Source organism: Ambystoma mexicanum, chromosome 4q (genome assembly GCF_040938575.1).
Source record: "Ambystoma mexicanum isolate Mex_15411 chromosome 4q, UKY_AmexF1_1, whole genome shotgun sequence".
Taxonomy (NCBI): Eukaryota; Metazoa; Chordata; class Amphibia; order Caudata; family Ambystomatidae; genus Ambystoma; species Ambystoma mexicanum.
This window is the reverse complement of record NC_090928.1, coordinates 436179922-436207818: the sequence shown is the minus strand read 5'-3', so window position 1 is coordinate 436207818 and position 27897 is coordinate 436179922. Positions and strand designations below refer to the sequence as shown.

Below are 27897 nucleotides of genomic sequence, written 5' to 3'. Positions count from 1 at the left end.
TTAAGCTGTTTCAGATTTCTTCGTATGACACAAGCTGTTTATTACATTCACCCAAGTTCTACTGGTGATATTATCAGTTTGAAATAGTCCATTGGAAGCGCATATAAATGTTATAAAACTGTGGTGGAAACCAATAATATGCCCTTAATGAAATGTATTAATTTGTACAGCTGACCAGAAGTGCACTGATGTCATTAGTTCTACAAGTTCCATACAGTCACCCACTCTATCACCTTTTTAAAAAAGAGCAGTTTTCAGCATTCAAGGGTTTATGTCAGTGGTAGAGGGTAGGAGTGCAGTTCAAGAAGTCCCTGTTTCATAACCATATACCCTCTTCAATAGATCCTGTTAAAATGTTTTTCAACCCAATGCACTGTAAGAAACAATAGGATATATCATCATTTCATATAAAAAACAATGAACAATTGGGTTTAACTATGCTCTTAGCACAAAATCAACAAACTGCAATAGAGAAGCAGTTACGTTTTGCAGAATTTGTGCATTTGACAAAAGTTTTTTTTTCCATGTTCCAAGATCTACATGTGATACGAAATGTATGAATTCTTGCAATGGAAACCTCACTGTATTTTACCAAGGCAGATAAAGGACATCTTGTGTACCCTTATAGTTATAAGGAGGGTTTGGTGGCTGAAAATGCATTGCTTTGATGGTGATTGCATGTTGCTTCCACTTTGTACATATTACTGAATTAATAAAGGTGAAAACTTCAGAACTGGGGGTATAGTTCAGTGGTAGAGCATTTAACTGCGGATCAAGAGGTCCCTAGTTCAAATCTGGGTGCCCGCTGGTCCAACTGTTGTACCTGTAGAACTATTTTTTTAAATAAATTGAATAAAACATTTACAATCTAAGCATTTTATGTAATGAGCAACAAATTTCTACATTTGAAATACTCCTGATCATCTCCTGAAACATAGTGTAAACACCATTAAGCTGTTTCGGATTTCTTCGTATGATACAAGCTGTGTATTACATTCACCCAAGTTCTACTGGTGATATTATCAGTTTGAAATAGTCCATTGGAAGCTCATATGAATGTTATAAAACTGTGGTGGAAACCAATAATATGCCCTTAATGAAATGTATTAATTTGTACAGCTGACCAGAAGTGCACTGATGTCATTAGTTCTACAAGTTCCATACAGCCACCCACTCTATCACTTTTTTTAAAAAAAGGGCAGTTTTCAGCATTCAAGGGTTTATGTCAGTGGTATAGGGTAGGAGTGCAGTTCAAGAAGTCCATGTTTCATAACCATATACCCTCTTCGATAGATCCTGTTAAAATGTTTTTCAACCCAATGCAGTGTAAGAAACAATAAGATATATCATCATTTCATATACAAAACAATGAACAATTGGGTTTAACTATGCTCTTAGCACAAAATCAACAAACTGCAGTAGAGAAGCAGTTACGTTTTGCAGACTTTGTGCATTTGACAAAAGTTTTTTTTTCCATGTTCCAAGATCTACATGTGATACGAAATGTATGAATTCTTGCACTGGAAACCTCACTGTATTTTACGAAGGCAGATAAAGGAAATCTTTTGTACCCCTTATACTTATAAGGAGGGTTTGGTGGCTGAAAATGCATTGCTTTGATGGTGATTGCATGTTGCTTCCACTTTGTACATATTACTGAATAAATAAAGGTAAACATTTCAGAATTTGGGGTATAGCTCAGAGGTAGAGCATTCGATTGCAGATCAAGAGGTCCCTAGTTCAAATCTGGGTGACCCCTTGTCCAACTGTTTTACCTGTAGAAATATTTTTTTAAATAAATTGAAGAAAACATTTACAATCTTAGCATTTTATGTAATGAGCAACACATTTCTACATTTGAAATACTCCTGATCATCCCCGGAAACATAGGGTAAACACCATTAAGCTGTTTCGGAATACTTAGTATGATACAAGCTGTGTATTACATTACCCAAGTTCTACTGGTGATATTATCAGTTTGAAATAGTCCATTGGAAGCGCATATGAATGTTATAAAACTGTGGTGGAAACCAATAATATGCGCTTAATGAAATGTATTAACTTGTACCGCTGACCAGAAGTGCACTGATGTCATTAGTTCTACAAGTTCCATACAGTCACCCACTCTATCACCTTTTTAAAAAAGAGCAGTTTTCAGCATTCAAGGGTTTGTGTCAGTGGTAGAGGGTAGGAGTGCAGTTCAAGAAGTCCCTGTTTCATAACCATATACCCTCTTCAATAGATCCTGTTAAAATATTTTTCAACCCAATGCACTGTAAGAAACAATAGGATATATCATCATTTCATATAAAAAACAATGAACAATTGGGTTTAACTATGCTCTTAGCACAAAATCAACAAACTGCATTAGAGAAGCAGTTACGTTTTGCAGAATTTGTGCATTTGACAAAAGTTTTTTTCCATGTTCCAAGATCTACATGTGATACGAAATGTATGAATTCTTGCAATGGAAACCTCACTGTATTTTACCAAGGCAGATAAAGGACATCTTGTGTATCCCTTATAGTTATAAGGAGGGTTTGGTGGCTGAAAATGCATTGCTTTGATTGTGATTGCATGTTGCTTCCACTTTGTACATATTACTGAATTAATAAAGGAGTACATTTCAGAACTCGGGGTATAGTTCAGTGGTAGAGAATTTGACAGCAGATCAAGAGGTCCCTAATTCAAATCTGGGTGCCCCCTGGTCCACCGGTTGTACCTGTAGAAATATTGTTTTAAATAAATTGAATAAAACATTTACAATCTTAGCATTTTATGTAATGAGCAACACATTTCTACATTTGAAATACTCCTGATCATCCCCGGAAACATACGGTAAACACCATTAAGCTGTTTAGGATTTCTTCATATGATACAAGCTGTGTTTTACATTCAACCAAGTTCTACTGGTAATATTATCAGTTTGAAATCGTCCATTGGAAGCTCATATGAACGTTATAAAACTGTGGTGGAAACCAATAATATGCCCTTAATGAAATGTATTAATTTGTCCAGCTGACCAGAAGTGTACTGATGTCATTAGTTCTACAAGTTCCATACAGTCACCCACTCTATCACCTTTTTAAAAAAGGGCTGTTTTCAGCATTCAAGGGTTTAACTCAGTGGTAGAGCGTAGGAATGCAGTTCAAGAAGTCCCAGTTTCATAACCATCTACCCTCTTCAATAGATCATGTTAAAATGTTTTTCAACCCAATGCACTGTAAGAAACAATAGGATATATCATCATTTCATATAAAAAACAATGAACAATTGGGTTTAACTATGCTCTTAGCACAAAATCAACAAACTGCAGTAGAGAAGCAGTTACGTTTTGCAGAATTTGTGCATTTGACAAAAGTTTTTTTTTCCATGTTCCAAGATCTACATGTGATACGAAATGTATGAATTCTGGAAATGGAAACCTCACTGTATTTTACCAAGGCAGATAAAGGACATCCTTCGCACCCCTTATACTTATAAGGAGGGTTTGGTGGCTGAAAATGCATTGCTTTGATGGTGATTGCATGTTGCTTCCACTTTGTACATATTACTGAATAAATAAAGGTGAACATTATCGAATTGGGGGTATAGCTCAGTGGTAGAGCATTTGACTGCAGATCAAGAGGTCCCTTATTCAAATCTGGGTGCCCCCTGGTCCAACTGTTGTACCTGTAGAAATATTGTTTTAAATAAATTGAAGAAAACATTTACAATCTTAGCATTTTATGTAATGAGCAGCACATTTCTACATTTGAAATACTCCTGATCATCTCCTGAAACATAGTGTAAACACCTTAAGCTGTTTCGGATTTCTTAGTATGATACAAGCTGTGTATTACATTCACCCAAGTTCTACTAGTGATATTATCAGTTTGAAATAGTCCATTGGAAGCTCATATGAATGTTATAAAACTGTGGTACAAACCAATAATATGCCCTTAATGAAATGTATTAATTTGTACAGCTGCCCAGAAGTGCACTGATGTCATTAGTTCTACAAGTTCCATACAGTCACCCACTCTATCACTTTTTTTAAAAAGGGCAATTTTCAGCATTCAAGGGTTTATGTCAGTGGTAGAGCGTAGGAGTGCAGTTCAAGAAGTCCCTGTTTCATAACCATATACCCTCTTCAATAGATCCTGTTAAAATGTTTTTCAACCCAATGCACTGTAAGAAACAATAGGATATATCATCATTTCGTGTAAAAACAATGAACAATTGGGTTTAACTATGCTCTTAGCACAAAATCAACAAACTGCAGTAGAGAAGCAGTTACGTTTTGCAGAATTTGTGCATTTGACAAAAGTTTTTTTTCCATGTTCCAAGATCTACATGTGATATGAAATGTATGAATTCTTGCAATGGAAACCTCACTGTATTTTACCAAGGCAGATAAAGGACATCCTTCGCATCCCATATACTTATAAGGAGGGTTTGGTGGCTGAAAATGCATTGCTTTGATGGTGATTGCATGTTGCTTGCACTTTGTACATCTTACTGAATTAATAAAGGTGAACATTTCAGAAATGCGGGTATAGCTCAGTGGTAGAGCATTTGACAGCAGATCAAGAGGTCCCTAATTCAAATCTGGGTGCCCCCTGGTCCACCGGTTGTACCTGTAGAAATATTGTTTTAAATAAATTGAATAAAACATTTACAATCTTAGCATTTTATGTAATGAGCAACACATTTCTACATTTGAAATACTCCTGATCATCCCCGGAAACATACGGTAAACACCATTAAGCTGTTTAGGATTTCTTCATATGATACAAGCTGTGTTTTACATTCAACCAAGTTCTACTGGTAATATTATCAGTTTGAAATAGTCCATTGGAAGCTCATATGAACGTTATAAAACTGTGGTGGAAACCAATAATATGCCCTTAATGAAATGTATTAATTTGTCCAGCTGACCAGAAGTGTACTGATGTCATTAGTTCTACAAGTTCCATACAGTCACCCACTCTATCACCTTTTTAAAAAAGGGCTGTTTTCAGCATTCAAGGGTTTAACTCAGTGGTAGAGCGTAGGAATGCAGTTCAAGAAGTCCCAGTTTCATAACCATCTACCCTCTTCAATAGATCCTGTTAAAATGTTTTTCAACCCAATGCACTGTAAGAAACAATAGGATATATCATCATTTCATATAAAAAACAATGAACAATTGGGTTTAACTATGCTCTTAGCACAAAATCAACAAACTGCAGTAGAGAAGCAGTTACGTTTTGCAGAATTTGTGCATTTGACAAAAGTTTTTTTTTCCATGTTCCAAGATCTACATGTGATACGAAATGTATGAATTCTGGAAATGGAAACCTCACTGTATTTTACCAAGGCAGATAAAGGACATCCTTCGCACCCCTTATACTTATAAGGAGGGTTTGGTGGCTGAAAATGCATTGCTTTGATGGTGATTGCATGTTGCTTCCACTTTGTACATATTACTGAATAAATAAAGGTGAACATTATCGAATTGGGGGTATAGCTCAGTGGTAGAGCATTTGACTGCAGATCAAGAGGTCCCTTATTCAAATCTGGGTGCCCCCTGGTCCAACTGTTGTACCTGTAGAAATATTGTTTTAAATAAATTGAAGAAAACATTTACAATCTTAGCATTTTATGTAATGAGCAGCACATTTCTACATTTGAAATACTCCTGATCATCTCCTGAAACATAGTGTAAACACCATTAAGCTGTTTCGGATTTCTTCGTATGATACAAACTGTGTATTACATTCACCCAAGTTCTACTAGTGATATTATCAGTTTGAAATAGTCCATTGGAAGCTCATATGAATGTTATAAAACTGTGGTACAAACCAATAATATGCCCTTAATGAAATGTATTAATTTGTACAGCTGCCCAGAAGTGCACTGATGTCATTAGTTCTACAAGTTCCATACAGTCACCCACTCTATCACTTTTTTTAAAAAGGGCAATTTTCAGCATTCAAGGGTTTATGTCAGTGGTAGAGCGTAGGAGTGCAGTTCAAGAAGTCCCTGTTTCATAACCATATACCCTCTTCAATAGATCCTGTTAAAATGTTTTTCAACCCAATGCACTGTAAGAAACAATACAATATATCATCATTTCGTGTAAAAAACAATGAACAATTGGGTTTAACTATGCTCTTAGCACAAAATCAACAAACTGCAGTAGAGAAGCAGTTACGTTTTGCAGAATTTGTGCATTTGACAAAAGTTTTTTTTCCATGTTCCAAGATCTACATGTGATATGAAATGTATGAATTCTTGCAATGGAAACCTCACTGTATTTTACCAAGGCAGATAAAGGACATCCTTCGCATCCCATATACTTATAAGGAGGGTTTGGTGGCTGAAAATGCATTGCTTTGATGGTGATTGCATGTTGCTTGCACTTTGTACATCTTACTGAATTAATAAAGGTGAACATTTCAGAACTGGGGGTATATCTCAGTGGTAGAGCATTTGACTGCAGATCAAGAGGTCCCTAGTTCAAATCTGGGTGCCCCTTGTTCAACTGTTTTACCTGTAGAATTCTTTTTTTATTAAATAAATTGAAGAAAACATTTACAATCTTAGCATTTTATGTAATGAGCAACACATTTCTACATTTGAAATACTCCTGATCATTTCCTGAAACATAGGGTAAACACCATTAAGCTGTTTCGGATTTCTTCGTATGATACAAGCTGTGTATTACATTCACCCAAGTTCTACTGCTGATATTATCAGTTTGAAATAGTCCATTGGAAGCGCATATGAATGTTATAAAACTGTGGTGGAAACCAATAATATGCCCTTAATGAAATGTATTAATTTGTCCAGCTGACCAGAAGTGTACTGATGTCATTAGTTCTACAAGTTCCATACAGTCACACACTCTATCACTTCTTTTAAAAAGGGCAGTTTTCAGCATTCACGGTTTATGTCAGTGGTAGAGCGTAGGAGTGCAGTTCAAGAAGTCCCTGTTTCATAACCATATACCCTCTTCAATAGATCCTGTTAAAATTTTTTCAACCCAATGCACTGTAAGAAACAATACAATATATCATCATTTCATATACAAAACAATGAACAATTGGGTTTAACTATGCTCTTAGCACAAAATCAACAAACTGCAGTAGAGAAGCAGTTACGTTTTGCAGAATTTGTGCATTTGACAAAAGTTTTTTTCCCATGTTCCAAGATCTACATGTGAAACGAAATGTATGAATTCTTGCAATGGAAACCTCACTGTATTTTACCAAGGCAGATAAAGGACATCCTTCGCACCCCATATACTTATAAGGAGGGTTTGGTGGCTGAAAATGCATTGCTTTGATGGTGATTGCATGTTGCTTGCACTTTGTACATATTACTGAATTAATAAAGGTGAACATTTTAGAAGTGCGGGTATAGCTCAGTGGTAGAGCATTTGACTGCAGATCAAGAGGTCTCTAGTTCAAATCTGAGTGCCCCCTCGTCCACCTGTTGCACCTTTAGAAATATTTTTTTAAATAAATTGAAGAAAACATTTACAATCTTAGCATTTTATGTAATGAGCAACACATTTCTACATTTGAAATACTCCTGATCATCTCCTGAATCATAGGGTAAACACCATTAAGCTGTTTCGGATTTCTTCGTATGATACAAGCTGTGTATTACATTCACCCAAGTTCTACTGGTGATATTATCAGTTTGAAATAGTCCATTGGAAGCTCATATGAATGTTATAAAACTTTGGTGGAAACCAATAATATGCCCTTAATGAAATGTATTAATTTGTACAGCTGACCAGAAGTGCACTGATGTCATTAGTTCTACAAGTTCCATACAGTCACCCACTCTATCACTTTTTTTAAAAAGGGCAGTTTTCAGCATTCAAGGGTTTATGTCAGTGGTAGAGGGTAGGAGTGCAGTTCAAGAAGTCCCTGTTTCATAACCATATACCCTCTTCAATAGATCCTGTTAAAATGTTTTTCAACCCAATGCACTGTAAGAAACAATACAATATATCATCATTTCATATACAAAACAATGAACAATTGGGTTTAACTATGCTCTTAGCACAAAATCAACAAACTGCAGTAGAGAAGCAGTTACGTTTTGCAGAATTTGTGCATTTGACAAAACATTTTTTTTCCATGTTCCAAGATCTACATGTGATACGAAATGTATGAATTCTTGCACTGGAAACCTCACTGTATTTTACGAAGGCAGATAAAGGACATATTTTGTACCCCTTATACTTATAAGGAGGGTTTGGTGGCTGAAAATGCATTGCTTTGATGGTGATTGCATGTTGCTTCCACTTTGTACATATTACTGAATAAATAAAGGTGAACATTTCAGAACTGGGGGTATAGTTCAGTGGTAGAGCATTTGACTGCAGAGATCCCTTGTTCAAATCTGGGTGCTCCCTTGTCCAACTGTTTTACCAGTAGAAATATTTTCTTAAATAAATTGAAGAAAACATTTACAATCTTAGCATTTTATGTAATGAGCAACACATTTCTACATTTGAAATACTCCTGATCATCTCTGGAAACATAGGGTAAACACCATTAAGCTGTTTCGGATTTCTGCGTATGATACAAGCTGTATATTACATTCACCCAAGTTCTACTGGTGATATTATCAGTTTGAAATAGTCCATTGGAAGCGCATATGAATGTTATAAAACTGTGGTGGAAACCAATAATATGCCCTTAATGAAATGTATTAATTTGTACAGCTTCCCAGAAGTGCACTGATGTCATTAGTTGTACAAGTTCCATACAGTCACCCACTCTATCACTTTTTTTAAAAAGGGCAGTTTTCAGCATTCAAGGGTTTATGTCATTGGTAGAGCGTAGGAGTGCAGTTCAAGAAGTCCCTGTTTCATAACCATATGCCCTCTTCAATAGATCCTGTTAAAATGTTTTTCAACCCAATGCACTGTAAGAAACAATAGGATATATAATCATTTCATATAAAAAACAATGAACAATTATGTTTAACTATGCTCTTAGCACAAAATCAACAAACTGCAGTAGAGAAGGAGTTACGTTTTGCAGAATTTGTGCATTTGACAAAAGTTTTTTTTCCATGTTCCAAGATCTACATGTGATACGAAATGTATGAATTCTTGCAATGGAAACCTCAATGTATTTTACCAAGGCAGATAAAGGACATCCTTCGCACCCCATATACCTATAAGGAGGGTTTGGTGGCTGAAAATGCTTTGCTTTGATGGTGATTGCATGTTGCTTCCACTTTGTACATATTACTGAATTAATAAAGGAGAACTTTTCAGAACTGGGGGTATAGTTCATTGGTAGAGCATTTGACTGCAGATCAAGAGGTCCCTAGTTCAAATCTGGGTGCCCCTTGTTCAACTGTTTTACCTGTAGAATTCTTTTTTTATTAAATAAATTGAAGAAAACATTTACAATCTTAGCATTTTATGTAATGAGCAACACATTTCTACATTTGAAATACTCCTGATCATTTCCTGAAACATAGGGTAAACACCATTAAGCTGTTTCGGATTTCTTCGTATGATACAAGCTGTGTATTACATTCACCCAAGTTCTACTGCTGATATTATCAGTTTGAAATAGTCCATTGGAAGCGCATATGAATGTTATAAAACTGTGGTGGAAACCAATAATATGCCCTTAATGAAATGTATTAATTTGTCCAGCTGACCAGAAGTGTACTGATGTCATTAGTTCTACAAGTTCCATACAGTCACACACTCTATCACTTCTTTTAAAAAGGGCAGTTTTCAGCATTCACGGTTTATGTCAGTGGTAGAGCGTAGGAGTGCAGTTCAAGAAGTCCCTGTTTCATAACCATATACCCTCTTCAATAGATCCTGTTAAAATGTTTTTCAACCCAATGCACTGTAAGAAACAATACAATATATCATCATTTCATATACAAAACAATGAACAATTGGGTTTAACTATGCTCTTAGCACAAAATCAACAAACTGCAGTAGAGAAGCAGTTACGTTTTGCAGAATTTGTGCATTTGACAAAAGTTTTTTTCCCATGTTCCAAGATCTACATGTGAAACGAAATGTATGAATTCTTGCAATGGAAACCTCACTGTATTTTACCAAGGCAGATAAAGGACATCTTGTGTATCCCTTATAGTTATAAGGAGGGTTTGGTGGCTGAAAATGCATTGCTTTGATGGTGATTGCATGTTGCTTGCACTTTGTACATATTACTGATTTAATAAAGGTGAACATTTTGGAAGTGCGGGTATAGCTCAGTCGGAGAGCATTTGACTGTAGATCAAGAGGGCCCTAGTTCAAATCTGAGTGCCCCCTTGTCCAACTGTTTTACCTGTAGAAATATTTTTTTAATTAAATAAATTGAAGAAAACATTTACAATCTTAGCATTTTATGTAATGAGCAACACATTTCTACATTTGAAATACTCCTGATCATCTCCTGAAACATAGTGTAAACACCATTAAGCTGTTTCGGATTTCTTCGTATGATACAAGCTGTGTATTACATTCACCCAAGTTCTACTGCTGATATTATCAGTTTGAAATAGTCCATTGGAAGCGCATATGAATGTTATAAAACTGTGGTGGAAACCAATAATATGCCCTTAATGAAATGTATTAATTTGTCCAGCTGACCAGAAGTGTACTGATGTCATTAGTTCTACAAGTTCCATACAGTCACACACTCTATCACTTCTTTTAAAAAGGGCAGTTTTCAGCATTCAACGGTTCATGTCAGTGGTAGAGCGTAGGAGTGCAGTTCAAGAAGTCCCTGTTTCATAACCATATACCCTCTTCAATAGATCCTGTTAAAATGTTTTTCAACCCAATGCACTGTAAGAAACAATAGGAAATATCATCATTTTGTGTAAAAAACAATGAACAATTGGGTTTAACTATGCTCTTAGCACAAAATCAACAAACTGCAGTAGAGAAGCAGTTACGTTTTGCAGAATTTGTGCATTTGACAAAAGTTTTTTTTCCATGTTCCAAGATCTACATGTGATACGAAATGTATGAATTCTTGCAATGGAAACCTCACTGTATTTTACCAAGGCAGATAAAGGACATCCTTCGCACCCCATATACTTATAAGGAGGGTTTGGTGGCTGAAAATGCATTGCTTTGATGGTGATTGCATGTTGCTTGCACTTTGTACATATTACTGAATTAATAAAGGTGAACATTTTAGAAGTGCGGGTATAGCTCAGTGGTAGAGCATTTGACTGCAGATCAAGAGGTCTCTAGTTCAAATCTGAGTGCCCCCTGGTCCACCTGTTGCACCTGTAGAAATATTTTTTTAAATAAATTGAAGAAAACATTTACAATCTTAGCATTTTATGTAATGAGCAACACATTTCTACATTTGAAATACTCCTGATCATCTCCTGAAACATAGGGTAAACACCATTAAGCTGTTTCGGATTCCTTCGTATGATACAAGCTGTGTATTACATTCACCCAAGTTCTACTGGTGATATTATCAGTTTGAAATAGTCCATTGGAAGCTCATATGAATGTTATAAAACTTTGATGGAAACCAATAATATGCCCTTAATGAAATGTATTAATTTGTACAGCTGACCAGAAGTGCACTGATGTCATTAGTTCTACAAGTTCCATACAGTCACCCACTCTATCACTTTTTTTTAAAAACGGGCAGTTTTCAGCATTCAAGGGTTTATGTCAGTGGTAGAGGGTAGGAGTGCAGTTCAAGAAGTCCCTGTTTCATAACCATATACCCTCTTCAATAGATCCTGTTAAAATGTTTTTCAACCCAATGCACTGTAAGAAACAATAAAATATATCATCATTTCATATACAAAACAATGAACAATTGGGTTTAACTATGCTCTTAGCACAAAATCAACAAACTGCAGTAGAGAAGCAGTTACGTTTTGCAGAATTTGTGCATTTGACAAAAGTTTTTTTTTCCATGTTCCAAGATCTACATGTGATACGAAATGTATGAATTCTTGCACTGGAAACCTCACTGTATTTTACGAAGGCAGATAAAGGACATCTTTTGTACCCCTTATACTTATAAGGAGGGTTTGGTGGCTGAAAATGCATTGCTTTGATGGTGATTGCATGTTGCTTCCACTTTGTACATATTACTGAATAAATAAAGGTGAACATTTCAGAACTGGGGGTACAGCTCAGTGGTAGAGCATTTGACTGCAGAGATCCCTTTTTCAAATCTGGGTGCCCCCTTGTCCAACTGTTTTACCAGTAGAAATATTTTCTTAAATAAATTGAAGAAAACATTTACAATCTTAGCATTTTATGTAATGAGCAACACATTTCTACATTTGAAATACTCCTTATCATCTCTGGAAACATAGGGTAAACACCATTAAGCTGTTTCGGATTTCTTCGTATGATACAAGCTGTATATTACATTCACCCAAGTTCTACTGGTGATATTATCAGTTTGAAATAGTCCATTGGAAGCACATATGAATGTTATAAAACTGTGGTGGAAACCAATAATATGCCCTTAATGTAATGTATTAATTTGTACAGCTTCCCAGAAGTGCACTGATGTCATTAGTTGTACAAGTTCCATACAGTCACCCACTCTATCACTTTTTTTTAAAAAGGGCAGTTTTCAGCATTCAAGGGTTTATGTCATTGGTAGAGCGTAGGAGTGCAGTTCAAGAAGTCCCTGTTTCATAACCATATTCCCTCTTCAATAGATCCTGTTAAAATGTTTTTCAACCCAATGCACTGTAAGAAACAATAGGATATATAATCATTTCATATAAAAAACAATGAACAATTGGGTTTAACTATGCTCTTAGCACAAAATCAACAAACTGCAGTAGAAAAGGAGTTACGTTTTGCAGAATTTGTGCATTTGACAAAAGTTTTTTTTTTCCATGTTCCAAGATCTACATGTGATACGAAATGTATGAATTCTTGCAATGGAAACCTCAATGTATTTTACCAAGGCAGATAAAGGACATCCTTCGCACCCCATATACCTATAAGGAGGGTTTGGTGGCTGAAAATGCTTTGCTTTGATGGTGATTGCATGTTGCTTCCACTTTGTACATATTACTGAATTAATAAAGGAGAACATTTCAGAACTGGGGGTATAGTTCATTGGTAGAGCATTTGACGGCAGATCAAGAGGTCCCTAGTTCAAATCTGGGTGCCCCCTTGTCCACTGTTTTACCTGTAGAAATTTTTTTTTAATTAAATAAATTGAAGAAAACATTTACAATTTTAGCATTTTATGTAATGAGCAACACATTTCTACATTTGAAATACTCCTGATCATCTCCTGAAACATAGGGTAAACACCATTAAGCTGTTTCGGATTTCTTCATATGATACAAGCTGTGTATGACATTCACCCAAGTTCTACTGGTGATATTATCAGTTTGAAATAGTCCATTGGAAGCTCATATGAATGTTATAAAACTGTGGTGGAAACCAATAATATGCCCTTAATGAAATGTATTAATTTGTACAGCTGACCAGAAGTGCACTGATGTCATTAGTTCTACAAGTTCCATACAGTCACCCACTCTATCACCTTTTTAAAAAAGAGCAGTTTTCAGCATTCAAGGGTTTATGTCAGTTGTAGAGGGTAGGAGTGCAGTTCCAGAAGTCCCTGTTTCATAACCATATACGCTCTTCAGTAGATCCTGTTAAAATGTTTTTCAACCCAATGCACTGTAAGAAACAATAGGATATATCATCATTTCATATAAAAAACAATGAAAAATCGGGTTTAACTATGCTCTTAGCACAAAATCAACAAACTGCAATAGAGAAGCAGTTTCATTTTGCAGAATTTGTGCATTTGACAAACGTTTTTTTTCCATGTTCCAAGATCTACATGTTATACGAAATGTATGAATTCTTGCAATGGAAACCTCACTGTATTTTACCAATGCAGACAAAGGACATCTTGTGTACCCCTTATAGTTATAAGGAGGGTTTGGTGGCTGAAAATGCATTGCTTTGATGGTGACTGCATGTTGCTTCCACTTTGTACATATTACTGAATTAATAAAGTAGAAAACTTCAGAACTGGGGGTATAGTTCAGTGGTAGAGCATTTGACTGCAGATCAAGAGGTCCCTAGTTCAAATCTGGGTGCCCCCTGGTCCAACTGTTGTACCTGTAGAAATATTTTTTTAAATAAATTGAAGAAAACATTTACAATCTTAGCATTTTATGTAATGAGCAACATATTTCTACATTTGAAATACTCCTGATCATCTCCTGAAACATAATGTAAACACCATTAAGCTGTTTCAGATTTCTTCATATGATACAAGCTGTGTATTACATTCACCCAAGTTCTACTGGTGATATTATCAGTTTGAAATAGTCCATTGGAAGCTCATATGAATGTTATAAAACTGTGGTGGAAACCAATAATATGCCCTTAATAAAATGTATTAATTTGTACAGCTGACCAGAAGTGCACTGATGTCATTAGTTCTACAAGTTCCACACAGTCACCCACTCTATCACCTTTTTAAAAAAGAGCAGTTTTCAGCATTCAAGGGTTTATGTCAGTGGTAGAGGGTAGGAGTGCAGTTCAAGAAGTCCCGGTTTCATAACCATATAACCTCTTCAATAGATCCTGTTAAAATATTTTTCAACCCAATGCACTGTAAGAAACAATAGGATAAATCATCATTTCATATAAAAAACAATGAACAATTGGTTTTAACTATGCTCTTAGCACAAAATCAACAAACTGCAGTAGAGAAGCAGTTACGTTTTGCAGAATTTGTGCATTTGACAAAAGTTTTTTTTCCATGTTCCAAGATCTACATGTGATACGAAATGTATGAATTCTTGCAATGGAAACTCACTGTATTTTACCAAGGCAGATAAAGGACATCTTGTCTATCTCTTATACTTATAAGGAGGGTTTGGTGGCTGAAAATGCATTGCTTTGATGGTGATTGCATGTTGCTTCCACTTTGTACATATTACTGAATAAATAAAGGTGAACATTATCGAATTGGGGGTATAGCTCAGTGTTAGAGCATTTGACTGCAGATCAAGAGGTCCCTAATTCAAATCTGGGTGCCCCCTAGTCCAACTGTTGTACCTGTAGAAATATTGTTTTAAATAAATTGAAGAAAACATTTAAAATCTTAGCATTTTATGTAATGAGCAACACATTTCTACATTTGAAATACTCCTGATCATCTCCTGAAACATAGGGTAAACACCATTAAGCTGTTTCGGAATTCTTCATATGATACAAGCTGTGTATTACATTCACCCAAGTTCTACTGGTGATATTATCAGTTTGAAATAGTCCATTGGAAGCGCATATGAATGTTATAAAACTGTGGTGGAAACCAATAATATGCCCTTAATGAAATGTATTAATTTGTACAGCTTCCCAGAAGTGCACTGATGTCATTAGTTCTACAAGTTCCATACAATCACCCACTCTATCACCTTTTTAAAAAAGAGCAGTTTTCAGCATTCAAGGGTTTATGTCAGTGGTAGAGCGTAGGAGTGCAGTTCAAGAAGTCCCTGTTTCATAACCATATACCCTCTTCAATAGATCCTGTTAAAATGTTTTTCAACCCAATGCACTGTAAGAAACAATAGGATATATAATCATTTCATATAAAAAACAATGAACAATTGGGTTTAACTATGCTGTTAGCACAAAATCAACAAACTGCAGTAGAGAAGCAGTTACGTTTTGCAGAATTTGTGCATTTGACAAAAGTTTTTTTTCCATGTTCCAAGATCTACATGTGATACGAAATGTATGAATTCTTGCAATGGAAACCTCACTGTATTTTACCAAGGCAGATAAAGGACATCTTGTGTATCCCTTATAGTTATAAGGAGGGTTTGGTGGCTGAAAATGCATTGCTTTGATGGTGATTGCATGTTGCTTCCACTTTGTACATATTAATAAAGGAGAACATTTCAGAACTGGGGGTATAGTTCAGTGGTAGAGCATTTGACTGCAGATCAAGAGGTCCCTAGTTAAAATCTGGGTCCCCCCTTGTCCACTGTTTTACCTGTAGAAATGTTTTTTTAATTAAATAAATTGAAGAAAACATTTACAATCTTAGCATTTTATGTAATGAGCAACACATTTCTACATTTGAAATACTCCTGATCATCTCCTGAAACATAGGGTAAACACCATTAAGCTGTTTCGGATTTCTTCGTATGATACAAGCTGTGTATTACATTCACCCAAGTTCTACTGGTGATATTATCAGTTTGAAATAGTCCATTGGAAGCGCATATGAATGTTATAAAACTGTGGTGGAAACCAATAATATGCCCTTAATAAAATGTATTAATTTGTACAGCTGACCAGAAGTGCACTGATGTCATTAGTTCTACAAGTTCCACACAGTCACCCACTCTATCACCTTTTTAAAAAAGAGCAGTTTTCAGCATTCAAGGGTTTATGTCAGTGGTAGAGCATAGGAGTGCAGTTCAAGAAGTCCCTGTTTCATAACCATATAACCTCTTCAATAGATCCTGTTAAAATATTTTTCAACCCAATGCACTGTAAGAAACAATAGGATAAATCATCATTTCATATAAAAAACAATGAACAATTGGGTTTAACTATGCTCTTAGCACAAAATCAACAAACTGCAGTAGAGAAGCAGTTACGTTTTGCAGAATTTGTGCATTTGACAAAAGTTTTTTTTCCATGTTCCAAGATCTACATGTGATACGAAATGTATGAATTCTTGCACTGGAAACCTCACTGTATTTTACGAAGGCAGATAAAGGACATATTTTGTACCCCTTATACTTATAAGGAGGGTTTGGTGGCTGAAAATGCATTGCTTTGATGGTGATTGCATGTTGCTTCCACTTTGTACATATTACTGAATAAATAAAGGTGAACATTTCAGAACTGGGGGTATAGTTCAGTGGTAGAGCATTTGACTGCAGAGATCCCTTGTTCAAATCTGGGTGCTCCCTTGTCCAACTGTTTTACCAGTAGAAATATTTTCTTAAATAAATTGAAGAAAACATTTACAATCTTAGCATTTTATGTAATGAGCAACACATTTCTACATTTGAAATACTCCTGATCATCTCTGGAAACATAGGGCAAACACCATTAAGCTGTTTCGGATTTCTGCGTATGATACAAGCTGTATATTACATTCACCCAAGTTCTACTGGTGATATTATCAGTTTGAAATAGTCCATTGGAAGCGCATATGAATGTTATAAAACTGTGGTGGAAACCAATAATATGCCCTTAATGAAATGTATTAATTTGTACAGCTTCCCAGAAGTGCACTGATGTCATTAGTTGTACAAGTTCCATACAGTCACCCACTCTATCACTTTTTTTAAAAAGGGCAGTTTTCAGCATTCAAGGGTTTATGTCATTGGTAGAGCGTAGGAGTGCAGTTCAAGAAGTCCCTGTTTCATAACCATATGCCCTCTTCAATAGATCCTGTTAAAATGTTTTTCAACCCAATGCACTGTAAGAAACAATAGGATATATAATCATTTCATATAAAAAACAATGAACAATTATGTTTAACTATGCTCTTAGCACAAAATCAACAAACTGCAGTAGAGAAGGAGTTACGTTTTGCAGAATTTGTGCATTTGACAAAAGTTTTTTTTCCATGTTCCAAGATCTACATGTGATACGAAATGTATGAATTCTTGCAATGGAAACCTCAATGTATTTTACCAAGGCAGATAAAGGACATCCTTCGCACCCCATATACCTATAAGGAGGGTTTGGTGGCTGAAAATGCTTTGCTTTGAAGGTGATTGCATGTTGCTTCCACTTTGTACATATTACTGAATTAATAAAGGAGAACTTTTCAGAACTGGGGGTATAGTTCATTGGTAGAGCATTTGACTGCAGATCAAGAGGTCCCTAGTTCAAATCTGGGTGCCCCTTGTTCAACTGTTTTACCTGTAGAATTCTTTTTTTATTAAATAAATTGAAGAAAACATTTACAATCTTAGCATTTTATGTAATGAGCAACACATTTCTACATTTGAAATACTCCTGATCATCTCCTGAAACATAGTGTAAACACCATTAAGCTGTTTCGGATTTCTTCGTATGATACAAGCTGTGTATTACATTCACCCAAGTTCTACTGCTGATATTATCAGTTTGAAATAGTCCATTGGAAGCGCATATGAATGTTATAAAACTGTGGTGGAAACCAATAATATGCCCTTAATGAAATGTATTAATTTGTCCAGCTGACCAGAAGTGTACTGATGTCATTAGTTCTACAAGTTCCATACAGTCACACACTCTATCACTTCTTTTAAAAAGGGCAGTTTTCAGCATTCAACGGTTCATGTCAGTGGTAGAGCGTAGGAGTGCAGTTCAAGAAGTCCCTGTTTCATAACCATATACCCTCTTCAATAGATCCTGTTAAAATGTTTTTCAACCCAATGCACTGTAAGAAACAATAGGAAATATCATCATTTTGTGTAAAAAACAATGAACAATTGGGTTTAACTATGCTCTTAGCACACAATCAACAAACTGCAGTAGAGAAGCAGTTACGTTTTGCAGAATTTGTGCATTTGACAAAAGTTTTTTTTCCATGTTCCAAGATCTACATGTGATACGAAATGTATGAATTCTTGCAATGGAAACCTCACTGTATTTTACCAAGGCAGATAAAGGACATCCTTCGCACCCCATATACTTATAAGGAGGGTTTGGTGGCTGAAAATGCATTGCTTTGATGGTGATTGCATGTTGCTTGCACTTTGTACATATTACTGAATTAATAAAGGTGAACATTTTAGATGTGCGGGTATAGCTCAGTGGTAGAGCATTTGACTGCAGATCAAGAGGTCTCTAGTTCAAATCTGAGTGCCCCCTGGTCCACCTGTTGCACCTGTAGAAATATTTTTTTAAATAAATTGAAGAAAACATTTACAATCTTAGCATTTTATGTAATGAGCAACACATTTCTACATTTGAAATACTCCTGATCATCTCCTGAAACATAGGGTAAACACCATTAAGCTGTTTCGGATTCCTTCGTATGATACAAGCTGTGTATTACATTCACCCAAGTTCTACTGGTGATATTATCAGTTTGAAATAGTCCATTGGAAGCTCATATGAATGTTATAAAACTTTGATGGAAACCAATAATATGCCCTTAATGAAATGTATTAATTTGTACAGCTGACCAGAAGTGCACTGATGTCATTACTTCTACAAGTTCCATACAGTCACCCACTCTATCACTTTTTTTTAAAAACGGGCAGTTTTCAGCATTCAAGGGTTTATGTCAGTGGTAGAGGGTAGGAGTGCAGTTCAAGAAGTCCCTGTTTCATAACCATATACCCTCTTCAATAGATCCTGTTAAAATGTTTTTCAACCCAATGCACTGTAAGAAACAATAAAATATATCATCATTTCATATACAAAACAATGAACAATTGGGTTTAACTATGCTCTTAGCACAAAATCAACAAACTGCAGTAGAGAAGCAGTTACGTTTTGCAGAATTTGTGCATTTGACAAAAGTTTTTTTTTCCATGTTCCAAGATCTACATGTGATACGAAATGTATGAATTCTTGCACTGGAAACCTCACTGTATTTTACGAAGGCAGATAAAGGACATCTTTTGTACCCCTTATACTTATAAGGAGGGTTTGGTGGCTGAAAATGCATTGCTTTGATGGTGATTGCATGTTGCTTCCACTTTGTACATATTACTGAATAAATAAAGGTGAACATTTCAGAACTGGGGGTACAGCTCAGTGGTAGAGCATTTGACTGCAGAGATCCCTTTTTCAAATCTGGGTGCCCCCTTGTCCAACTGTTTTACCAGTAGAAATATTTTCTTAAATAAATTGAAGAAAACATTTACAATCTTAGCATTTTATGTAATGAGCAACACATTTCTACATTTGAAATACTCCTGATCATCTCTGGAAACATAGGGTAAACACCATTAAGCTGTTTCGGATTTCTTCGTATGATACAAGCTGTATATTACATTCACCCAAGTTCTACTGGTGATATTATCAGTTTGAAATAGTCCATTGGAAGCACATATGAATGTTATAAAACTGTGGTGGAAACCAATAATATGCCCTTAATGAAATGTATTAATTTGTACAGCTTCCCAGAAGTGCACTGATGTCATTAGTTGTACAAGTTCCATACAGTCACCCACTCTATCACTTTTTTTTAAAAAGGGCAGTTTTCAGCATTCAAGGGTTTATGTCATTGGTAGAGCGTAGGAGTGCAGTTCAAGAAGTCCCTGTTTCATAACCATATTCCCTCTTCAATAGATCCTGTTAAAATGTTTTTCAACCCAATGCACTGTAAGAAACAATAGGATATATAATCATTTCATATAAAAAACAATGAACAATTGGGTTTAACTATGCTCTTAGCACAAAATCAACAAACTGCAGTAGAAAAGGAGTTACGTTTTGCAGAATTTGTGCATTTGACAAAAGTTTTTTTTTTCCATGTTCCAAGATCTACATGTGATACGAAATGTATGAATTCTTGCAATGGAAACCTCAATGTATTTTACCAAGGCAGATAAAGGACATCCTTCGCACCCCATATACCTATAAGGAGGGTTTGGTGGCTGAAAATGCTTTGCTTTGATGGTGATTGCATGTTGCTTCCACTTTGTACATATTACTGAATTAATAAAGGAGAACATTTCAGAACTGGGGGTATAGTTCATTGGTAGAGCATTTGACGGCAGATCAAGAGGTCCCTAGTTCAAATCTGGGTGCCCCCTTGTCCACTGTTTTACCTGTAGAATTTTTTTTTTAATTAAATAAATTGAAGAAAACATTTACAATTTTAGCATTTTATGTAATGAGCAACACATTTCTACATTTGAAATACTCCTGATCATCTCCTGAAACATAGGGTAAACACCATTAAGCTGTTTCGGATTTCTTCATATGATACAAGCTGTGTATGACATTCACCCAAGTTTTACTGGTGATATTATCAGTTTGAAATAGTCCATTGGAAGCTCATATGAATGTTATAAAACTGTGGTGGAAACCAATAATATGCCCTTAATGAAATGTATTAATTTGTACAGCTGACCAGAAGTGCACTGATGTCATTAGTTCTGCAAGTTCCATACAGTCACCCACTCTATCACCTTTTTAAAAAAGAGCAGTTTTCAGCATTCAAGGGTTTATGTCAGTTGTAGAGGGTAGGAGTGCAGTTCCAGAAGTCCCTGTTTCATAACCATATACGCTCTTCAGTAGATCCTGTTAAAATGTTTTTCAACCCAATGCACTGTAAGAAACAATAGGATATATCATCATTTCATATAAAAAACAATGAAAAATCGGGTTTAACTATGCTCTTAGCACAAAATCAACAAACTGCAATAGAGAAGCAGTTTCGTTTTGCAGAATTTGTGCATTTGACAAACGTTTTTTTTCCATGTTCCAAGATCTACATGTTATACGAAATGTATGAATTCTTGCAATGGAAACCTCACTGTATTTTACCAATGCAGACAAAGGACATCTTGTGTACCCCTTATAGTTATAAGGAGGGTTTGGTGGCTGAAAATGCATTGCTTTGATGGTGACTGCATGTTGCTTCCACTTTGTACATATTACTGAATTAATAAAGTAGAAAACTTCAGAACTGGGGGTATAGTTCAGTGGTAGAGCATTTGACTGCAGATCAAGAGGTCCCTAGTTCAAATCTGGGTGCCCCCTGGTCCAACTGTTGTACCTGTAGAAATATTTTTTTAAATAAATTGAAGAAAACATTTACAATCTTGGCATTTTATGTAATGAGCAACATATTTCTACATTTGAAATACTCCTGATCATCTCCTGAAACATAATGTAAACACCATTAAGCTGTTTCAGATTTCTTCATATGATACAAGCTGTGTATTACATTCACCCAAGTTCTACTGGTGATATTATCAGTTTGAAATAGTCCATTGGAAGCTCATATGAATGTTATAAAACTGTGGTGGAAACCAATAATATGCCCTTAATGAAATGTATTAATTTGTACAGCTGACCAGAAGTGCAATGATGTCATTAGTTCTACAAGTTCCATACAGTTACCCACTCTATCACCTTTTTAAAAAAGAGCAGTTTTCAGCATTCAAGGGTTTATGTCAGTGGTAGAGGGTAGGAGTGCAGTTCAAGAAGTCCCGGTTTCATAACCATATAACCTCTTCAATAGATCCTGTTAAAATATTTTTCAACCCAATGCACTGTAAGAAACAATAGGATAAATCATCATTTCATATAAAAAACAATGAACAATTGGGTTTAACTATGCTCTTAGCACAAAATCAACAAACTGCAGTAGAGAAGCAGTTACGTTTTGCAGAATTTGTGCATTTGACAAAAGTTTTTTTTCCATGTTCCAAGATCTACATGTGATACGAAATGTATGAATTCTTGCAATGGAAACTCACTGTATTTTACCAAGGCAGATAAAGGACATCTTGTCTATCTCTTATACTTATAAGGAGGGTTTGGTGGCTGAAAATGCATTGCTTTGATGGTGATTGCATGTTGCTTCCACTTTGTACATATTACTGAATAAATAAAGGTGAACATTATCGATTTGGGGGTATAGCTCAGTGTTAGAGCATTTGACTGCAGATCAAGAGGTCCCTAATTCAAATCTGGGTGCCCCCTAGTCCAACTGTTGTACCTGTAGAAATATTGTTTTAAATAAATTGAAGAAAACATTTAAAATCTTAGCATTTTATGTAATGAGCAACACATTTCTACATTTGAAATACTCCTGATCATCTCCTGAAACATAGGGTAAACACCATTAAGCTGTTTCGGAATTCTTCATATGATACAAGCTGTGTATTACATTCACCCAAGTTCTACTGGTGATATTATCAGTTTGAAATAGTCCATTGGAAGCGCATATGAATGTTATAAAACTGTGGTGGAAACCAATAATATGCCCTTAATGAAATGTATTAATTTGTACAGCTTCCCAGAAGTGCACTGATGTCATTAGTTCTACAAGTTCCATACAATCACCCACTCTATCACCTTTTTAAAAAAGAGCAGTTTTCAGCATTCAAGGGTTTATGTCAGTGGTAGAGCGTAGGAGTGCAGTTCAAGAAGTCCCTGTTTCATAACCATATACCCTCTTCAATAGATCCTGTTAAAATGTTTTTCAACCCAATGCACTGTAAGAAACAATAGGATATATAATCATTTCATATAAAAAACAATGAACAATTGGGTTTAACTATGCTGTTAGCACAAAATCAACAAACTGCAGTAGAGAAGCAGTTACGTTTTGCAGAATTTGTGCATTTGACAAAAGTTTTTTTTCCATGTTCCAAGATCTACATGTGATACGAAATGTATGAATTCTTGCAATGGAAACCTCACTGTATTTTACCAAGGCAGATAAAGGACATCTTGTGTATCCCTTATAGTTATAAGGAGGGTTTGGTGGCTGAAAATGCATTGCTTTGATGGTGATTGCATGTTGCTTCCACTTTGTACATATTACTGAATTAATAAAGGAGAACATTTCAGAACTGGGGGTATAGTTCAGTGGTAGAGCATTTGACTGCAGATCAAGAGGTCCCTAGTTAAAATCTGGGTCCCCCCTTGTCCACTGTCTTACCTGTAGAAATGTTTTTTTAATTAAATAAATTGAAGAAAACATTTACAATCTTAGCATTTTATGTAATGAGCAACACATTTCTACATTTGAAATACTCCTGATCATCTCCGGAAACATAGGTTAAACACCATTAAGCTGTTTCGGAATTCTTCATATGATACAAGCTGTGTATTACATTCACCCAAGTTCTACTGGTGATATTATCAGTTTGAAATAGTCCATTGGAAGCGCATATGAATGTTATAAAACTGTGGTGGAAACCAATAATATGCCCTTAATGAAATGTATTAATTTGTACAGCTGACCAGAAGTGCACTGATGTCATTAGTTCTACAAGTTCCATACAGTCACCCACTCTATCACCTTTTTAAAAAAGAGCAGTTTTCAGCATTCAAGGGTTTATGTCAGTGGTAGAGGGTAGGAGTGCAGTTCAAGAAGTCCCTGTTTCATAACCATATACCCTCTTCAATAGATCCTGTTTAAATATTTTTCAACCCAATGCACTGTAAGAAACAATAGGATATATCATCATTTCATATAAAAAACAATGAACAATTGGGTTTAACTACGCTCTTAGCACAAAATCAACAAACTGCAGTAGAGAAGCAGTTACGTTTTGCAGAATTTGTGCATTTGACAAACGTTTTTTTCCATGTTCTAAGATCTACATGTTATACGAAATGTATGAATTCTTGCAATGGAAACCTCACTGTATTTAACCAAGGCAGATAAAGGACATCCTTCGCACCCCATATACTTATAAGGAGGGTTTGGTGGCTGAAAATGCATTGCTTTGATGGTGATTGCATGTTGCTTGCACTTTGTACATATTACTGAATTAATAAAGGTGAACATTTTAGAAGTGTGGGTATAGCTCAGTGGTAGAGCATTTTGACTGCAGAGATCCCTAGTTCAAATCTGGGTGCCCCCTTGTCCAACTGTTTTACCTGTAGAAATATTTTCTTAAATAAATTGAAGAAAACATTTACAATCATAGCATTTTATGTAATGAGCAACACATTTCTACATTTGAAATACTCCTGATCATCTCTGGAAACATAGGGTAAACACCATTAAGCTGTTTCGGATTTCTTCATATGATACAAGCTGTGTATTACATTCACCCAAGTTCTACTGGTGATATTATCAGTTTGAAATAGTCCATTGGAAGCTCATATGAATGTTATAAAACTGTGGTGGAAACCAATAATATGCCCTTAATGAAATGTATTAATTTGTACAGCTGACCAGAAGTGCACTGATGTCATTAGTTCTACAAGTTCCATACAGTCACCCACTCTATCACCTTTTTAAAAAAGAGCAGTTTTCAGCAATCAAGGGTTTATGTCAGTTGTAGAGGGTAGGAGTGAAGTTCCAGAAGTCCCTGTTTCATAACCATATACGCTCTTCAATAGATCCTGTTAAAATGTTTTTCAACCCAATGCACTGTAAGAAACAATAGGATATATCATCATTTCATATAAAAAACAATGAAAAATTGGGTTTAACTATGCTCTTAGCACAAAATCAACAAACTGCAATAGAGAAGCAGTTACGTTGTCGGGGGGAAATTCTGCCGGGGTCGGCCGGGCCGTCCGCAGACCTCCAGGCAGGGAGGCCCCAACTCCTCCCGTGTATCCCAGTTGAGACAGAGCGCGAGACACACACAAGGAGCAAGGTGACTCTGCTGTTTATTAGACAAAATGGCAGGGATGGGTCGAGGAACGTACGCGTCCGTCCTGACACACACACAATCGTGGGGCTCGCAGGCCCTTTTTACTGCATTATGACGCGCTATTCGCGTCACTTCAGAAAGTTAACAAAAAACCTATCGCCACTCTTAATTGGTTGCTCGAGTGGTAGGGTTAGTATAGCGCACATATAGAGGACAATGTTACTGGACAAAGGGTAGTCAGGTGATATATCTGGGTTGTCCCTACAATTAGATACATGAAACTTGTTACATGGAGACTCCTGAGGATTGGTTAATATCACTGACGTCTGAGATAAGAGCCCCATGTTCTGATTGGTGCACCCGTGAGCTTCCCAGCCTGGGACCACCGTTGTTCCCAGCTCTCGGTGTACCTGCGATTGCAACAATGTTTCAATATGGGTACGTGCAGACAATGTGAGGACTTATTCATAGTTGGAAGGCTGACCGCTCCCACTGTCGCAGATGTCCATTGAGCCTTTCAAGTGTATCTGCCTGTGTCTCGTAGCGAGGGATCCAGACGCCTTTTCTCTCCTGGGTTTTGGCATCTTGTCAGGTTCGGCTTGGTCACGTGGGGAGGGACCGTGCTCGAGGCAGAATTCTGCACACTTAATATTGCTTTTCCACTGTGTGTCTGGTTTAATTTGCAGGTGTGACCTTAACGTTGATGCGCGGAGTGCGAGGCTGCAACATCATGCCTTTGATGCTTTGTTCTTGGAATGTGGGTTTGCAACATCGCAACCTTGGCTGGTTGTTTCACCGGGCCCATTCTGCAGGATCAGCAACCAGACTCTTGCTTTGTTAATGTCCACGGGAGCTCTTGTTTGAGGCCTACTTGGGCCTGGTGCATAAGTGGTCCGGTTGGTGCATGGGAGCTTTAAGTTATAGCAGCATATAGTTCCATGACCAGTATCGTGTCTTCATTATAGTTCTTATGGTGGTAACTGGTTTCAAGAGAAGCGTGAGCAAGCGTTGTAGATGAGTTCATGACGCGTCTTGCGTTTCTGCATTCTGAAAGCCTATGTAAAAATAATAAAGATGCACGTCCGTGAATATGCCTGTCGCCTACGTCATAGCACTGAGTATATTCTTCGTGTAGATCGGTGTGGGAATGTCCAATGTGTATATTTGCACAGATGTGCTTCCCGTTGTCTAGGTCGTCATGGCATCTCTAACGACGTGTAGATTTTAGTCTAGTTGGTCCGCGCCGCAGGTGTCGGCATGGCCAGTGCGGGATGTTGGGCAGGCAGATGGACACATCCGTATGTTCCTATACCAGGGTATTTGGTCATCTGGTAAATGGACAAACTCTTCTCGTGGCGGGTGTCTGGGTCGTGACCCTCTAGGCCAAGCGCGAGAGGTGAAGGACGGGAGCCTGGTCTTCCATTCTCCCACTTCAACGTTTTGCAGAATTTGTGCATTTGACAAAAGTTTTTTTTCCATGTTCCAAGATCTACACGTGATACGAAATGTATGAATTCTTGCAATGGAAACCTCACTGTATTTTACCAAGGCAGATAAAGGACATCTTGTGTATCCCTTATACTTATAAGGAGGGTTTGGTGGCTGAAGATGCATTGCTTTGATGGTGATTGCATGTTGCTTCCACTTTGTACATATTACTGAATAAATAAAGGTGAACATTATCGAATTGGGGTTATAGCTCAGTGGTAGAGCATTTGACTGCAGATCAAGAGGTCCCTAGTTCAAATCTGGGTGCCCCCTAGTCCAACTGATTTACCTGTAGAAATATTGTTTTAAATAAATTGAAGAAAACATTTACAATCTTAGCATTTTATGTAATGAGCAACACATTTCTACATTTGAAATACTCCTGATCATCTCCTGAAACATAGGGTAAACACCATTAAGCTGTTTCGGAATTCTTCATATGATACAAGCTGTGTATTACATTCACCCAAGTTCTACTGGTGATATTATCAGTTTGAAATAGTCCATTGGAAGCGCACATGAATGTTATAAAACTGTGGTGGAAACCAATAATATGCCCTTAATGAAATGTATTAATTTGTACAGCTTCCCAGAAGTGCACTGATGTCATTAGTTCTACAAGTTCCATACAATCACCCACTTTATCACCTTTTTAAAAAAGAGCAGTTTTCAGCATTCAAGGGTTTATGTCAGTGGTAGAGCGTAGGAGTGCAGTTCAAGAAGTCCCTGTTTCATAACCATATACCCTCTTCAATAGATCCTGTTAAAATGTTTTTCAACCCAATGCACTGTAAGAAACAATAGGATATATAATCATTTCATATAAAAAACAATGAACAATTGGGTTTAACTATGCTGTTTGCATAAAATCAACAAACTGCAGTAGAGAAGCAGTTACGTTTTGCAGAATTTGTGCATTTGACAAAAGTTTTTTTTCCATGTTCCAAGATCTACATGTGATACGAAATGTATGAATTCTTGCAATGGAAACCTCACTGTATTTTACCAAGGCAGATAAAGGACATCTTGTGTATCCCTTATAATTATAAGGAGGGTTTGGTGGCTAAAAATGCATTGCTTTGATGGTGATTGCATGTTGCTTCCACTTTGTACATATTACTGAATTAATAAAGGAGACTA

General features: G+C 36.3%; 4 non-coding genes across 4 annotated transcripts; all 4 read left to right on the top strand.

The window, feature by feature from the left end:
- Nucleotides 1–735: 735 nt before the first annotated feature.
- On the top strand, nucleotides 736–807 carry TRNAR-GCG (transfer RNA arginine (anticodon GCG)). Its single transcript has one exon. It is a non-coding gene; the product is annotated as a tRNA-Arg (tRNA).
- Nucleotides 808–14025: 13218 nt separating this feature from the next.
- On the top strand, nucleotides 14026–14097 carry TRNAC-GCA (transfer RNA cysteine (anticodon GCA)). Its single transcript has one exon. It is a non-coding gene; the product is annotated as a tRNA-Cys (tRNA).
- Nucleotides 14098–21610: 7513 nt separating this feature from the next.
- On the top strand, nucleotides 21611–21682 carry TRNAC-GCA (transfer RNA cysteine (anticodon GCA)). Its single transcript has one exon. It is a non-coding gene; the product is annotated as a tRNA-Cys (tRNA).
- A 5276-nt stretch (nucleotides 21683–26958) lies between these two features.
- Nucleotides 26959–27030, top strand: TRNAC-GCA (transfer RNA cysteine (anticodon GCA)). Its single transcript has one exon. It is a non-coding gene; the product is annotated as a tRNA-Cys (tRNA).
- The last annotated feature ends 867 nt before the right edge of the window (nucleotides 27031–27897 follow it).